Below are 6743 nucleotides of genomic sequence, written 5' to 3' on the forward strand. Positions count from 1 at the left end.
ACGGATTAACACAGAGTAACACAGAGTAACACAGAGTAACACAGAGTAACACAGAGTAACAGAGTGACACAGAGTGACAGAGTGACACAGAGTGACAGAGTGACACAGAGTGACACAGAGTGACACAGAGTGACAGAGTGACACAGAGTGACAGAGTGACACAGAGTAACGGAGTAACACAGAGTAACGGAGTAACACAGAGTAACGGAGTAACACAGAGTAACGGAGTAACACAGAGTACAACAGAGTACCACAGAGTACCACAGAGTACCACAGAGCAACACAGAGCAACACAGAGCAACACGACTAAGATCGCACCTGCTCACCCCCAGCGTTGTGTTGACACCAACAGGAAAAGCAGAAGAACAGATGGATGACCTTAAAAGGCCATGAGGGCAACTGCCTAACTGCCTAAAACTGACAAAAACAAGGACAGTTGGACTATATAAAGGGCTAGGGTGGGGCACGAGCTTGGCTTCTCTTTCTGACTGAGCAGGGTGTTAGACACCAGTCTCATGTAAGTCTGACTGAGAACTCTGCATGCAAATACGTTTATGTTATCCTATGACATAATTAGGGAAGTTATTGGGTTTTAGTAGACGGGATTATAATTGTCAGAGTGACAGCGAACATTCCTCAGAAACAGTAGGAAGACGGGATTGTAGTCGTCAGAGTGACAGAGAAAATTCCTTAAGGTAGTCTGAACGACAAGAGACTCAAAACACGGTGTCACAGTCTGGCATAATTCTATTAGAAATCCCCAAGTAAAGACGTGGTCACGTTCTGACATAATTCTATCAGAAAATCCCTAAGCGACCAATATTCCCTGTTGGTATATCGGGAGACTAACAATGGGTCAGGAACACAGTAAGGTCTGTGAACGCCACAGATGATGAGGTTCTGATGCACAGAAAAGATCCGCGCCTCACTGAAAAATGTATCCTTTGGCGCACACGATATCAGTTTAAGGGACACCTACATCCCAAACAGTGTGCCAAACTAGTTACTAAGATCACTGATGATTCTAAAGGAGACAGAAAGCTAGAGGATAAATACGGACTTGAAATAGCTAAAGAATGGAAAACCATTGCAGACAAAAAGAAAAGAGACATATGCGCTTTTTACTTCGGTAAGAAACCTGAGGAACTGTTTGTTCCCGTAAATCCCCCAGCCCAACAAGACGACGATATACCCAGTGACAATGACACTGACAATGATTCAGGACCCCCAACTGGCCCAGTTACCCCCCAAAATCTTGCCCTACGGCCCACAGCCAGCCCCGCCCTGGCAGTCAGTCCAGCTACCTCCCAAGCCAGCACTATCAGTACACACCCCAGACTGAGACCAGAAGGGAGCCCCTCTGGTCCCCCCCTCCCCAAAACAGAGCTGTTCTGCATCCACCTTAGGACTTTAATTCACCACACCCCGGACTGACATCCCATAGAGAAAACCTCCCCAGAGACGCTAAGGATTGTAACATTTATGGAGCTGCGCGCCTAGCCTTATGTAAGGCGACAGCACCACCTGATGAAATCCCACCCCCATATGGGTCACACAAACTAGACCCACTAACCCTCAGTTGCCCCTCAGGTAGCCAGCAATTACAGCTATATCCCATGATTGAACTTCCCGACAGGGTAGGCACGACCACCCATGTCTACCGTCCATGGACGGAAGATGACATGATGGCAGCCTTAAAGGGCATCCCACCTCCCCAAGATGATGTCCTCCAGTGCGTAGCGGAGATGAATCAGCTTAGAACTAGTTACAATTTGACTGCCCCAGAATGCGAGAGAGTGCTCAGACGAGTAAACGGCATACGATGGGCTCAGGTCCAAGGCGACTGGTCCATTTGGGATCCAGAGACGGCAGGGAACCCAGTCCTAAAATACGACAGTGCCCGCCTCATACAACAATTTGAGGTGGTTTTGGCCCGCATGACGACATTTTATAAAACTACCCCCGACCTGACAAAATACCTTACCCTGACTCAAAACTCCAAAGAGAATGTACAACAACTAGTCGAACACATGACACTTGCATTCGAAAAGTACAGTGGGATGCAGAAGCCTGACAACCCGCAACTGGACAGCCCCTACGAACAACACCTCAAGGCTGCCCTCCATCGGGCACTAAAAACCGACATACAGGCTTTTGTAGTAAAACACCTGATAACTTGGAGGACGTGTAGACTCTCCGAGTTCATAGAGTATGCCAAACATGCTGAGCGTGTTGTTGAAGGCAAACAAAAACGCAGCAAAGCTGCTGCGACATACTATGTTGACAGCGGGGACGATGAGGGAGACACATACGTTAGCGAACAGAGAGGTAAACCGAGAAGAAGAATCCCAGACTATGAGGGTAGACGGAGTAGGGGCGAATGTTACGTATGTGGTAAAAAGGGACACCTAGCCAGGGATTGCCCAATGAAAAGTGAGAAAGCATGACGGGATCTGGGCTCCGATGACTCCACCGAGATTGTTGAACTATCCTATGCTGACCTAAAGAAACCTGAGATATTTCTAGAGGTTGAGGGGATTAACATTAAATTCTTGGTGGATACCGGAGCCTGTAGGTCCGTTTTGACTAAAAGGTCCTATGTTGGTTGTGAGACAAAAGGATCTTTGATAGTCCGAAATGCAGGGGGAGGCGTGGCGTCTGAAAAGGTCACCGTGCCCCTAAGAGTGGTAGACCCCGTGAACCGCAGGATCAGTACGGTGTTCATTTGTCTATTCCTCCATATGCCCAATTAACTTATGCGGCCGAGACCTTATAGGTGACCTAAAGCTTCGAATACACCCTGGCCCTGCCTCTCTTGAGATTCAGCGGGACATCACATGTGCCCCTAAAAAACTATTCTGGTATGGGCTCACATTTGACGGGGACCTAAAAGCAATGTTGAAAGGGCTGGCTGGACCAAGTACTCCCCTACAAGATGAGGTTGATACCCCCCACATTACACTGCATGTAACCCATGGTAGGGATGAGTCCTACGAGCATAGTTTCCCTGACGGAGCTATACTTCAAGTGTGCCTTATCACAATGTGGGCGAAAGATGAATTTTTGCTATTTGAGGCTACTCTGCCCACCCCAGCTGCCTTCCAAGTGCAGCGGTCATTGCCCCATGTCTCCCTTTACAAGTCCTGCTATAGCTCATGGGAACTGGGAGGCTCAAAATTGTTTTCATGGGCATCTGAGGGAAAGGAGGGGGGGGGTGACAATTGACCCGATTCAAATCCACGGACGCATTACGCGTAAAGACTTAGCGGAAGCCTTCCCTCTGACCCAAGACTCTCCATTCTGACATAAGCTGTCCACTGTTCCAGACTGTTTGTGGGCTACCTCTAAAACTGATGTAGGATTGATTTGGAAGGCTGAACCCGTGGTCATCATTCCAAGGAGTGACTACAGACCGTTTAAACGACAATATCCCCTAAAACCTGAAGCACTCCTAGGTATTGAACCCGTTATCAAAGGACTCCTGTCCGCTGGGGTTTTGATCCCGTGTGACAATTCCCCTTGCAACACCCCCTTGTTCCCTGTGCTCAAACCAGCTACTGGCGAGTACCGGATGGTGCATGACCTCCAAGCGGTTAATGCCGCGGTTATCCCCAGAGCACCTGTCGTGCCAGATCCAAACACCATCCTTAATAACATACTGCCCTGCTGTCAAGTCTTCAGTGTGATAGACTTAGCGAACGCATTCTTTTCGATTGCCTTAGATCCGAACAGCAGATTCTGGTTCGCCTTCACATTCAAAGGCAAGCGGTACACATATACCCGCCTACCCCAGGGCTACTGTGAAAGTCTGGCCATATTTTCAATGGAAATCACACGGTCCCTCGAGCCGTTCCCCCTGCCCGATAATTGTACGCTTCTATCGTATGTAGATGACCTCCTTATTGGGGCACCCACCAGCCAGATATGTTTCGATGTCACACTCACCCTACTCATTTACCTTGCCAAAGCGGGTCACAAAGCCTCAAAATCCAAATTGCAACTTTGCCAGCCCACTGTTAAGTATCTGGGACAGCTGGTTTCTGCAGCTGGTCGCACTCTAGACAGCTCACGCACCAGCTGCATTCGTACTATGTCCTCACCACAGACTAAAAAAGAAATTATGTCTTTTCTAGGGTCAGTTAACTATTGCCGAGCCTGGATAGCCAATTGCTCCGCTATCATGAAACCATTGTACGATACTATTCACAAAATGCCTATGTCCCTAGCTGATAAAGTGTTGTGGACCCCTGAACTAACTACTGCATTCAATGCTTGTAAGAATTCACTTGTTGATCCCGTGGTCCTTGCATTTCCTGATTATACCAAACCGTTTTCGTTATTTGTTGACTGCAAAGACAAATGCATGACTGCAGTACTAACACAACGGTGGGGTGACAAGTTCCGCCCATTAGGTTATTACTCAAAACCATTGGACAATGTTGCCCTCGCCCTTCCACATTGTGTCCAATCTGTCATAGCGGCTGCCATGGCAGTTGAGGTCACTGCAGCCATTGTTCTATACCATGATCTAACGGTTCTTGTTCCTCATGCAGTGCACGCCCTTTTGTTACAGGACAAATTTTCACTCCTCACTCCTGCACGCCTACTATTTTGCACTGCAACCCTGTTAGGTCAACCACACTTAACAGTCCAACGATGCTCTGTGCTAAACCCAGCCACCTTGTTGCCATCTACTCATATGGCGTCTCCCGAGCATGATTGCCTCGACAATACCCAAACCTCATTTCTCCCACGACCAGACCTTAAGTCTGAACCCCTGTCTGATGGCACAACCGTTTTCATAGACGGCTCTGCCTCCAAAGACCCCACCGGCACTAATAAAGTTGCCTACGCAGTTGTCACTCAAACTGAAGTGATAGAGGCTCTTCCCCTCCCTTCCTCTTACTCAGCCCAAGCTGCTGAGCTCTACGCTCTTCAGCGTGCATGTCTGTTATTCAAGAACCAACCTGTCACCATCTATACCGACAGCCAGTATGCTTACTCCACATGTCACACCTTTGCTGCGCAATGGAGAAACCGAGGAATGGTTTCATCATCTGGAAAGCCTATTAAACATAGTGCTCTCCTACAGTCCCTTTTACAAAGCATACTTGCCCCATCCGCCCTAGCCATTGTTAAATGCGCTGCCCATCAAAGAGACGATTCCCCTATCTCCCGTGGTAACAATTTAGCTGATACCACTGCCAAAGCCGCAGCACAACGATCTATCTCCACCTCTATCATGTCCATGTCCCCTACCCCTACCCCTCCCGCCACCCTCTCTGAAGATGAATTAAAATTTTTCCAGTCAAATGCCCCCCCCCAAGAACAAGCCAAATGGAGTAAAGATGGCGCCACTCGCCCAACGGTCTGTTGACCGTCAATTCTAAAATCTGCCTCCCACGTTCCATGTACCACCTCCTTGCACTTGTGACACATGGCCTCAGCCATGTGTCAACAGGAGGGATGATAGCCATCGCGCAGCAACATTTCCACTGCCAAGGCATAACCACCTTTTTCAAAAAATTTGTCTCTCAATGTGCCATTTGTCTTGCCAATAACCCAGCGAAAGGCATCAAAGCACCCAGTGGCACCACCCCCACCACACCTTACCCCTTTCACACGATCGCACTCTACTTTGTCGAAATGACCCCATCCGAAGGCAAAAAAATACATACTAGTTGTAATCAACATGTTTTCTGGATGGATTGAGGCATTCCCATCCGCAAAGGCTGATGCCATAGCTGTTGCTAAGCCTCTAACCCGTGAAATGATCCCCCGATGGGGAAATCCTGAGAAAATCATAAGTGACAATGGGTCACACTTCGTCAACGAAGTTATCAAACAATTGACCACCTCCCTAGGGATACAAGTCCGGCACCATTGTAGTTACCACCCACAGTCAGCAGGTAAAATTGAGAGGGCCAACGGTGTCTTAAAAAACAGGCTAAGCAAAACTATGAGCAATACATGGAAAGGTTGGATGTGGTGTCTGCCTATTGTCCTACTCAATATGAGAATAACACCCAAGCCTAAGGGCCTCTCACCTTATGAGATTCTGTTTGGTAGATCTTACAGGTTGCCCCAGCTCCCCGACCTGCCATATCCTGACGAATGGGAATTGGCAGACTATCTGAGACACACTTGTAAGCAGCGAGCCAACAACCCCGGAAATCCCCCTGAAGGTCCACCAGTCACAGACACTGTGGTGCAACCAGGTGATTGGTTCTGGGTTAAGATTATCAGAAGAAAACATTGGAACACACCCCGGTGGGAGGGTCCGTACCAAGTGCTGATAGCAACTCCAACAGCAGTAAGGATAGCTGAAAGGCCTTCGTGGGTCCACTTGACTCACTGCAAAAAAGCAGTTGCACCAACAATAACATCAGAGCAGGTCGTGTGAAGGGGCAGGTGTGGATTCCTGACTGGGAGAAAAGACTTGTTTCTGACTCCCTGAAGAGGTTCAGGAGAGCCAGTGAGGTACTAGCAGATCCCCGCTGGCTTACAGTAACACCCATTCCCCTTCACAAGACACACCAGGAGTTGTAGCTAGTAGGGACAATATGGTTCCTGAACCAAGGAATCGCTCAGTCTCTTACGTACAAAAGTGGCCCGCCACTAGAAATGAGGGAGTAATGTTAGGGCTGGCAATGGTGACTCTCGGATCCCTCATATACGGTTTCCTCAGCTATGATGTATTTGCCCCTGACAAAGAGACCACACCTCAAGGGTCCCTGACACAT

The sequence above is a fragment of the Xenopus tropicalis genome, chromosome 9 (genome assembly GCF_000004195.4).
Source record: "Xenopus tropicalis strain Nigerian chromosome 9, UCB_Xtro_10.0, whole genome shotgun sequence".
Lineage (NCBI taxonomy): Eukaryota > Metazoa > Chordata > Amphibia > Anura > Pipidae > Xenopus > Xenopus tropicalis.